Source organism: Trichoplusia ni, chromosome 1 (assembly GCF_003590095.1).
Source record: "Trichoplusia ni isolate ovarian cell line Hi5 chromosome 1, tn1, whole genome shotgun sequence".
NCBI classification, from domain to species: Eukaryota; Metazoa; Arthropoda; class Insecta; order Lepidoptera; family Noctuidae; genus Trichoplusia; species Trichoplusia ni.
The window spans coordinates 14031206-14039991 of record NC_039478.1 but is presented as its reverse complement, the minus strand read 5'-3'; positions in this window follow the sequence as shown (position 1 = coordinate 14039991).

The window sequence follows — 8786 nt, the reverse complement described above, 5'->3', positions numbered from 1 at the left end:
ATTGTTTCTCATAACTAAAATAGTTATGAAATAAGGAAACATTGACCTGCAGCCTTATTACGTATTTCGCAAAAGGAAACCAGCATCATAATTTAAAATCACTTCCATCGGTCAATTGCTTAGAATTTACACACAATATCTATTATTACACAATTTTGAATAATGATACGTAATAACAATACTTACATAAGGAACAAGTTAACGAATAGGTCAGTAACCTGTTATTAAACTGACAAAGCTTGAAAGTTTAACTACCACACAAAATGTACACGTGTACTACTAGGAACTAGGAAACAATAAAAACAAGCATTTTCAATGTTGCAGTTCAAATTGTTAATTTACACGAGATGAAGTTGTTTGCAAATTCGATTGCAATGTGATTTGTTAATTTAAAGTTGTGTGTTCCATTTACTTTATACGGTCCATATTTTTTAAAACAAATATTTAAAAATGAAAGTTCGTTTTAAGCAAATTGTTAGACCTAATTGAATGATCGATTCTTTTATTAATTTTTAATTCAATATTTGTTCTTTGTCGTAATACTTAAGCTCATTCAAAAACAGAATGTGTGACGTAGTAAAATTTCGAAAATAAAAGTTTCCGAGTTGCTCTGCTTCTGTTTGAGGTCCACACCCACCCTCCTGTTTCATTGAGGGTATAAACTAGGTCAGAGCTTGGTGGTGCAGGCCCGGGCTCCGCCTTCGATCGATGGCCCGGCGTCAATGAGCACCAGCCCTGATCCACACAACTACACTCATCGCCCATCGGCAACCGACTATAAATAGCCCAGATTCGACGACATACTTCAAATTTACAATGCATGCTAAAAATAGAGCCTCTTGCCCTTTGGCCTAGATAATTTGATGCCTCAGCTATCTTCACTAAAACACACGAGATGCCTTTTACGTTGTCATAACAATATTAGCATAGAGTGCCTTCGAATAGATTGAAATTTCATTAGTCTCCCGTTTCAAGAGCTCGACAAAGGTGATGTAATATTGGTATTAATATAAATAATTCAATTTTCTAGTGAGTGTGCAGCGTACTGAATGTCAAGGGTTTATTGCTCACATATTATTTAGTTGCTATTTTTGATTTAACTATGACGGTCCCTAGATTTTAAGCATTCAAATAGAAATTTTCTTTAGAAAAACCGTTCACATCTCATTATTATATTAATTGTGCATTCAAGTAGTTTAAGTGGGTAGTACTTATTTCAGATTTTATTTATATTATATTATTATTATTTTTTGTTAGAATATAGTACAATCTCGGTGTAACGTATAATATGATTATCCTTATATTCTACCTTTGTTAGTGTATTAACAATACCTTATTTTAAAAGTCATTATATTGCAAACAGCATTTAAATTACAATACAAAAAAACAATGTACATGTCATTCTAAGCACTACCTATACCAGTTAGAAAGGTGAAAATGTATGCTTAACTAGCTGTTCCTTACAGTATCACCCGCGTAGTACCCGATCCCGTGGTAATTTTATTTTTTTTCTCCGTAAGAAACATCCTCATCTGATATGCGAAAAGGTTTTGCACGCAAAGTGCAATTAATTTCATGTAGATATATGAGTTAATACGATTCCGTAGGCAGCTAGCATTTAATAAAGTCCTACCCGAGTAACGTCACCTTGCATCCGTTCCCTTTAAAACGGGTATAAAATTCTCTTGCACTGCAAAAATTTGCACGAGTAAAATGTATAACTATGTTATAGAAATTGTATTTTCTCGCTAAAAGCTCTTTAGATGTCGGCCGATATTGCATAAAGGTTTTACGTCATATTTAAGAGGAACGTGTGCGCTTCGGAAATTTTTCACTAAAGTATTTACGTTCCTTGTTCAGAGCAAACAAAAGAACCGTGGGTACACGTGTCCAGTGGTATCAAATATCCAGGTCCTGTAACAATGGGCAGATGGGCAGATGGGCAGACCAAGACTGACATTACACGTGCATGCTCCATGCATCTTAGTAAACAACTATTCATCCGCTGATTTTCATTTGTTTTCCGTCGTGAGTGACTCGTGTCTCACTTAGTTCAGACGTATATGATATAAATACTCTTTCATGAAGAGGCCTCATTACTTGCAAACCGATTAGAGAATAAATTATGCAAATATTTGTCAGTTGAAGACATCTATTAATAGCGGTGAATAGCAGCAATGTCACCTACAAAATTTCTGCAAAGACATACTGAACGAGTGATCCTAATACTTCAAAGATATTGCAAAAATAGTTGAGCATCAATTTATTTAAAAGGTACATAATCCTTAGTATTGAGCACAGATGAAAACAGATCTGTTTAGTTCGATCTCTGCGAATAATAATGTCAGAGAAAAGCAGTTGAAGGGTTGAAAATCCGTAAATAAGTAGGTGCCCTTTTCTCCGAGTGTCTGTCTCGACGACACATGATACCAATTTATAATAAGTAAAGGTATTAAAGTGGACAACAAAGAGAGACAGTGGGCCTATTACTACGCATTGTGAAAGCGATAAAACGCACTACACGTTGTATAGCAACGTCTCTCTTTCGCCATTCAACTTTAAGAGGTAGTGATAGGTCCCATGTGAGCGATGTTCATTTGTTTCATTAACGCTTGACATTTTAGTCGCCGATGCTTGTGCACAGGTAGCGCCCTGAGACCCTGTTTACACTCACTGCACTTGTGTCGTAGCGAAACTACGTCACACGCCAGAGATACGTCATTGTATCGAGTTTAATAACCTCATGTTAATTAAAACTAACGTGGTTTCTATGAGGGTTTTGTCTTTTTCGCAAATTTTTCGTAGAGTATTGCTGAAAGATCAAAACCTGGTCTACCTTGTAGATAATATTTACGTACCTAAATATACATAGATAAAGTTTTATATCCATGTAAGAAACCTAAAATCAAAATTAGAACAGAAACTTCTCATCTTTAATAGATATTTAATTCTTACATTCTAAAGAAGGTTCGAAATTTGATCTTCTTACGGCTACAAAAGTTTTACGTAAATTGCTGTGACTTTAATATAAAATAAGAACACAAAGTATGATCTCGAAATAATAAGATTGAAGTTAAGGTTTATAATTAGAGCTTACGTAAAGACTCCAATCTTCTATTTTTAAAAGTCCAAGTATAGCCAACAAAGTACTTTTAAAGACTTTAAATATAGAACAGGTAGGTCCGGAGGCGAAAGATTTTTTTTCTTTGTGTTATGGCAGAGGCTCTCAGTGGAATTTATGTCAGGCCAGATGTGCTTTATGTTGGCAAGGCGCCAGTGCACTCGATATCGTAACTATATGGGCGTAGAGTGGTGGTATGCTGCAATTTATTGATACGTTACGTACACAAACGTATCTGAAGTATTCACATAAATATGCAGAATTAAAATAAAGGAAATTAGAATTAACATACTTACACTTGTAATCAAGTTCAGGAGCTAATATATCGAATAGTAGAATTAATTAAAGTCCTCTTTTATGCCCGTGCCTCCGATTTTTAACTTGCAATTAGTTGCAATCAATTGATGTTACTTATAATAACATTTTAAATAGGTGGTAATTGAAGATTGAGTAATTGAAAAACATTAATATAGACTACATCATAAATCATTAAATTGGTGATCTCTAATGATATGCTACAAAAGACCTGAATTATCTATACTTAATATATAAAGCTGAAGAGTTTGTTTGTTTGTTTGAACCCGCTAATCTCAGGAACTATCACGCTGCGACTAATAGGAGCGGAGATACAATGGAAAATGTGAAAAAAACAGGGTAGGTATAAATCATAAGTTATATCTTCTACCCACTGGGACGAAGTCGCGGGCAACGGCTAGTACAATATAAATTGAAGGGTGTTGGTTCGAAATCGAATAAAAATCAAGGTAGTAGTAGTACACCTTCGTGGAAATTTAAATATCGGACTTATTGACTTCCCCGATTTCTTCACATCATATTGTGCTTAAATTGGTAAGACGAGTCGCCCTTAAGGAACAAATGTAATATACCAACATAACTCATGAATGAACTCGTACGAATGCTCTTAAAAGACAAATATTTCAAGAGTTCGCCGAAAGCCGAAGTCGACGATTTCAAAATATAATCCAATAATTACAAACGAAGCGGAGCTCTCGGAAAATATTGACACCAATATTAGGTTATCCGGATTTTATGACAAGTGACATTTCTACACAGTTGAAATAAACAGATCACTCAATAAAACTGAGGAGAAATTTAAATGCATATTTAGTAGGTCTTAGAATCGAATAATAACTCATTTTTCAAACCCTAAGTGTTAACGGCTGTCTAACCGTAACCTTTTTTATTTTCTATAGAAAGTAAAAAATATTTGGAAGAACAAAGTTTGCGAGTTAAGTAGCAGGTAGCATTTTTATTATTATTTAACTTCTTTCGCCAAATATTAATTCATTAATATGTTTGTTGGTCAATGTTAAATAAGTTGTTATGATAATGATATTTTTAAATTTCACATCATACCTTCATAGGTCACGAGAATTAATTAATTCAAGTCTTTGGATTTCGAGTTCGAAAACTTTAACTCCTCTGCGTTAAAGTTTTATTAATCAAGATCGTTGTTAGTTAGTTTCTTGAACCTTGACATATCCTTGTACCTGACATGTAACCAGTGCGACACGTGAGCTTGAATATCATATTAATAGAACATGTGTTAGTGGGTTATTAGCTAAACACCCTTATTACAGCAGCAAATTAGATTAACTTTCTAACATTGATCCGTAGGGAAATTAAAATAAGTTAGTTTACATAAACGTATCCAACAACTTATTTTCAGGACAACATACGGTATCGAATAGACGAAACTACAAAAAAAAACTAGACGGAAAAAATCCAGTCATTTTAAATTCCTTTTAAGGCTTCTTTAAAATAAGAACAAATAACAAGTGAATTAATTTTGCAATCCTATTTTTGGATGTACACAAGTAGAAAAAAAAAACAAAATATACTAGAAGACTTAAACAAAAGCCATTCACACGCACATTGTACGTCGGGAAAATAGTCTGAAGCTATGAGATGACAAGGAACGTGCAAAGAATGCAACAATGTGCGTCACAGTCTTTTGATAATGAACCTGTAAGCAACCAGATATTAAGACACGTGTTAACATCCATTAGCGATGCTGGTGACACTAGATTCTAAGATGTTAAGATATTAGTGAGCTATGACGTCAAACCTGTAAGGATACCTACGATATATTGATAAAAAAATGTTTAAGGTAAATGGCCAAGAAGACACTAGTAATTGATAATGCAGAGTTTAAAAATATGCTACAAAAAAAAACATCGGAAGCTGTCAATTTTGGATAGACGAAAGAGGTATGAATCTGATACGTAGTCTAAAAGCGTAGTTCTTTCTTTCTTGGTTACTGGTTTAAAGGCTTAAATGAAACAAAAGCTACCGTAGAACATCCAAATATCACCTTAATTGATAAAACAAGATCTAAACGTACATTCAATTATGTGATGTCGTTGACCGGTGAAAGTCATTTACCTATGCTCCCAGTAAATAGGTCAGTAAAGTTTTGATACCCAAGGGCAAAGGCCTGATATGATTCTGTAGAATTTCTTTAGAAATGTACGCATCATTAAATGTACAGACAACCGCGAGGTCTGTCATAATTACCTATCTGAAATTAAATAATTCCGTCGATGAAAAGCTGGCGTATTTTGTTCGAAGGTAAAGAAAAATAATTTATATTTCTTTACCTTTTGAAAAGTAAATAAAAGAAGAATAAATTATCTTTCTTTACCTTTAAATCCAAACTAAGTTTACTTTATGAGATCCTATTGAATAAGGAGTCAGTATTACATTTGATATTAAAATAATAATTGAGAAATACACACTGATAACTTTACCTATGGTGTAAAAAAAAGAGAAATATATTTTGAATAGAAAAATGTAAACATAAAAATACTGAAAGCTTTGCAGTTGACAATTTCAAACATAACTTATATACAAGTTTCATGTACCTTGTTATCATGTAGGCGTCAGCAAAGATCTTTGAGAACGCCAATGTATAAATTCTGCGAAACTTTTACAAGCCTATTTCGTATTCGCGCCCTGAGTACACACTTACCCGGCAGTACTTTATCAGAGCAAACTTCAATTCCAAAACCCAGGGACCACTTGAAAAAGGAATGATAGAAGTAGGAATTTGATTGGATTTTTCCATGAATAGCAATTGAAAACAATCGAAATAGCGTGATCTTAAATTCTTTAAAAAGCGTAGCGTTTACAGTGGCTATAAAATATATATTAGATGATATCTAATCTGTTTAAAATCAGTAAGAACACATTCACAGAAATAATATGCCTTCCCAGTTCCAGCTCATTTGATATTTGTTCGCAATTTGTTAAGTTTTCACAAGTACTGACCATTTCAATTTCAATCGTAGAAATCAAATGTTTCCTTGAAAATCTTATTTTCTACGTATCACCAAAATTGTTGAGAAAACTTTATTTTAACGGAATCCAAGCGTCCAAGTTACAATACAATATTAAAGTACCTACCTACTAATGATTACGCCGTAAAACATGTTTTAAAGCAACTTACTCTAAATTCCTTTTGTTTACCACACAAAGACTTAAATTAATTAATTAAGATAATAAGGATATTTTCGGTAGATGATTAATAAATAGGACACGCTAGACGGTTAATGAACTTGTAATTGAGCCTCAATTATATGTATTTGAATATTTACAAATATGTTTACTGATATTGGTTTGTGGTCCTTAAGATCATTGCTGGGTGACTTTACCTTCTTACGAATATCTTCGGACACTTCCGCGTATGTAGGTATGTATTAAATCTAAATGCGGACAACATCACATACATTGTTCTGAACCCAAAGTAAGTTGCTAAAGCACTTGTGTTATGGAATTCAGATACAACGAAGGTACCACAAACACCCAGACCCGAGACAATGTAGAAATGTGAATTTTTACATTGACTCGACCGGGGATCGAACCCGGAACCTCAGAGCTAGCGACACCTTGAAACCGGTGCGTACGCCACTCGACCACGGAGGTCGTCAAATCTAAAAAAATGATCTTTAGGATAATCGCGAGAAACGATATCTTTAGCTTGTCACTCATCTCTAAGGGTCAATACAACGATTTTGTTGTGTCCAAATTTTAAATTAAAACAACGCTAACCTATATTGTACATTCTATAAAATGGTATTGCTCCTTATAAAGATGAATACGTTAAGCGTTACAAGTATTTGATTTCAGAGAATATTTAACGAAATATCGATGTTTATTAGAAAATCTTAATAAAATGCTCGTGTTTCGAATTACTCTTTTAGTTCAGTTTAATGAAGACGCCGATATACAGTAACAATAAACATCTGTTAAGAGAAAAGCGACTTACTTGGTTCCTCAAACCTTTTAAGATTTCTCTGAAAATCTTGAAGAAAATAAGTCCTACCGCGAAGTAGCGGAAACCTTAAGCGTGGCTATTATATTTGACAAGAAAATTATATGGATAATAGCGTTCGAAGAATCACAATAGCCATGAGATAATATTGATGTTTTGATTCATTATATATATTTGGATAGAAGACAATAAAATTCACTTTCTGAAATATACGCAATTAAAAGTTTTTAAAATACCGGTTCGTTAATATTCTACTGCAGGGCAAAAGCGAATCCCGGATTCAGCAATAAATTTATAAAAAAGAATCTCGTTATCGTCCAATAGTTACTGTTGTTTAGTTAGCGGTACGGAGTAGGTAATATCAATTTCAGATATATAAATTCTCATCATCATTAGCATGACTGGTTTTAATCGAGCGGAATATTTTCGTGTTCACTTATTAACATCCAACTTTTTCAGTCAATCCTTTTCTTACGAAGGAACTTGCAGTGTGGCCAAGATATTGCAAAGGTAACAACGGCACATAGCTGTGTAAACAAAAGAATTAATTCTAAAAATAGCAATGATAAAGGTACACCTAAAACGCCTTTTTAATAACTGGTTTTCTGAGAAATTCATCGGCTAATTTTCTCGAATGTGAAACCGCGAGACGTTTCATTAAAGGTCGTTGACATGAGGCGTCTAGTCTTGTCAAAAAGGTGTGCTATTTTCTAATATTAAGCCTACGCTACACCGAATTTTGATCGTTTATCGACTGGGCCTACTAGGCATTTCTCAGAGTTTGGTAGAATTTTGTTCCCCAATATTTTTTACGGACTGTAATGTCAATCAAAAGATTGAAGCAAAAGATTAAATGAAGATTTGATTTTCATTTGTCTCATCACCGCTGGGTGCTAATATTTACCAATACTTAGGTATCTATAATATCTTGCTAAGATATCAATGCTTATCAGTTATCTAGATTAAGTATATTCGGATTCAGTTTATTTGGTTTATCTTGATGTAGCTATAACTGTGTTGTACATTGTTATTGTGGATTGCACAATATTTACCGTATGTTACGATTTAAGTTTAGTATAGTAGTATAGTTAAATAATTCTGCTCAAATAAACAGAATAAGCTATAGTAGAAATTGAGTTTACTTCATTTACAAACCTATTTATTCGATTTCATGTTTTAAGAACAAAATAGAGGCTACTAAACCGACAGCTATTTCACGGTAAAAATAATCAACAATCAATCAAGCTCTGAGGTATCAAACATACAGAAAAAATGAAATCGTCCTCTTTTTTCAAGTTCGTTAAGAAACGACAATAACATATCTAGATTTATTTATCTTGCTGTGTCTGAAACTAAGTTAAATTCATTTTG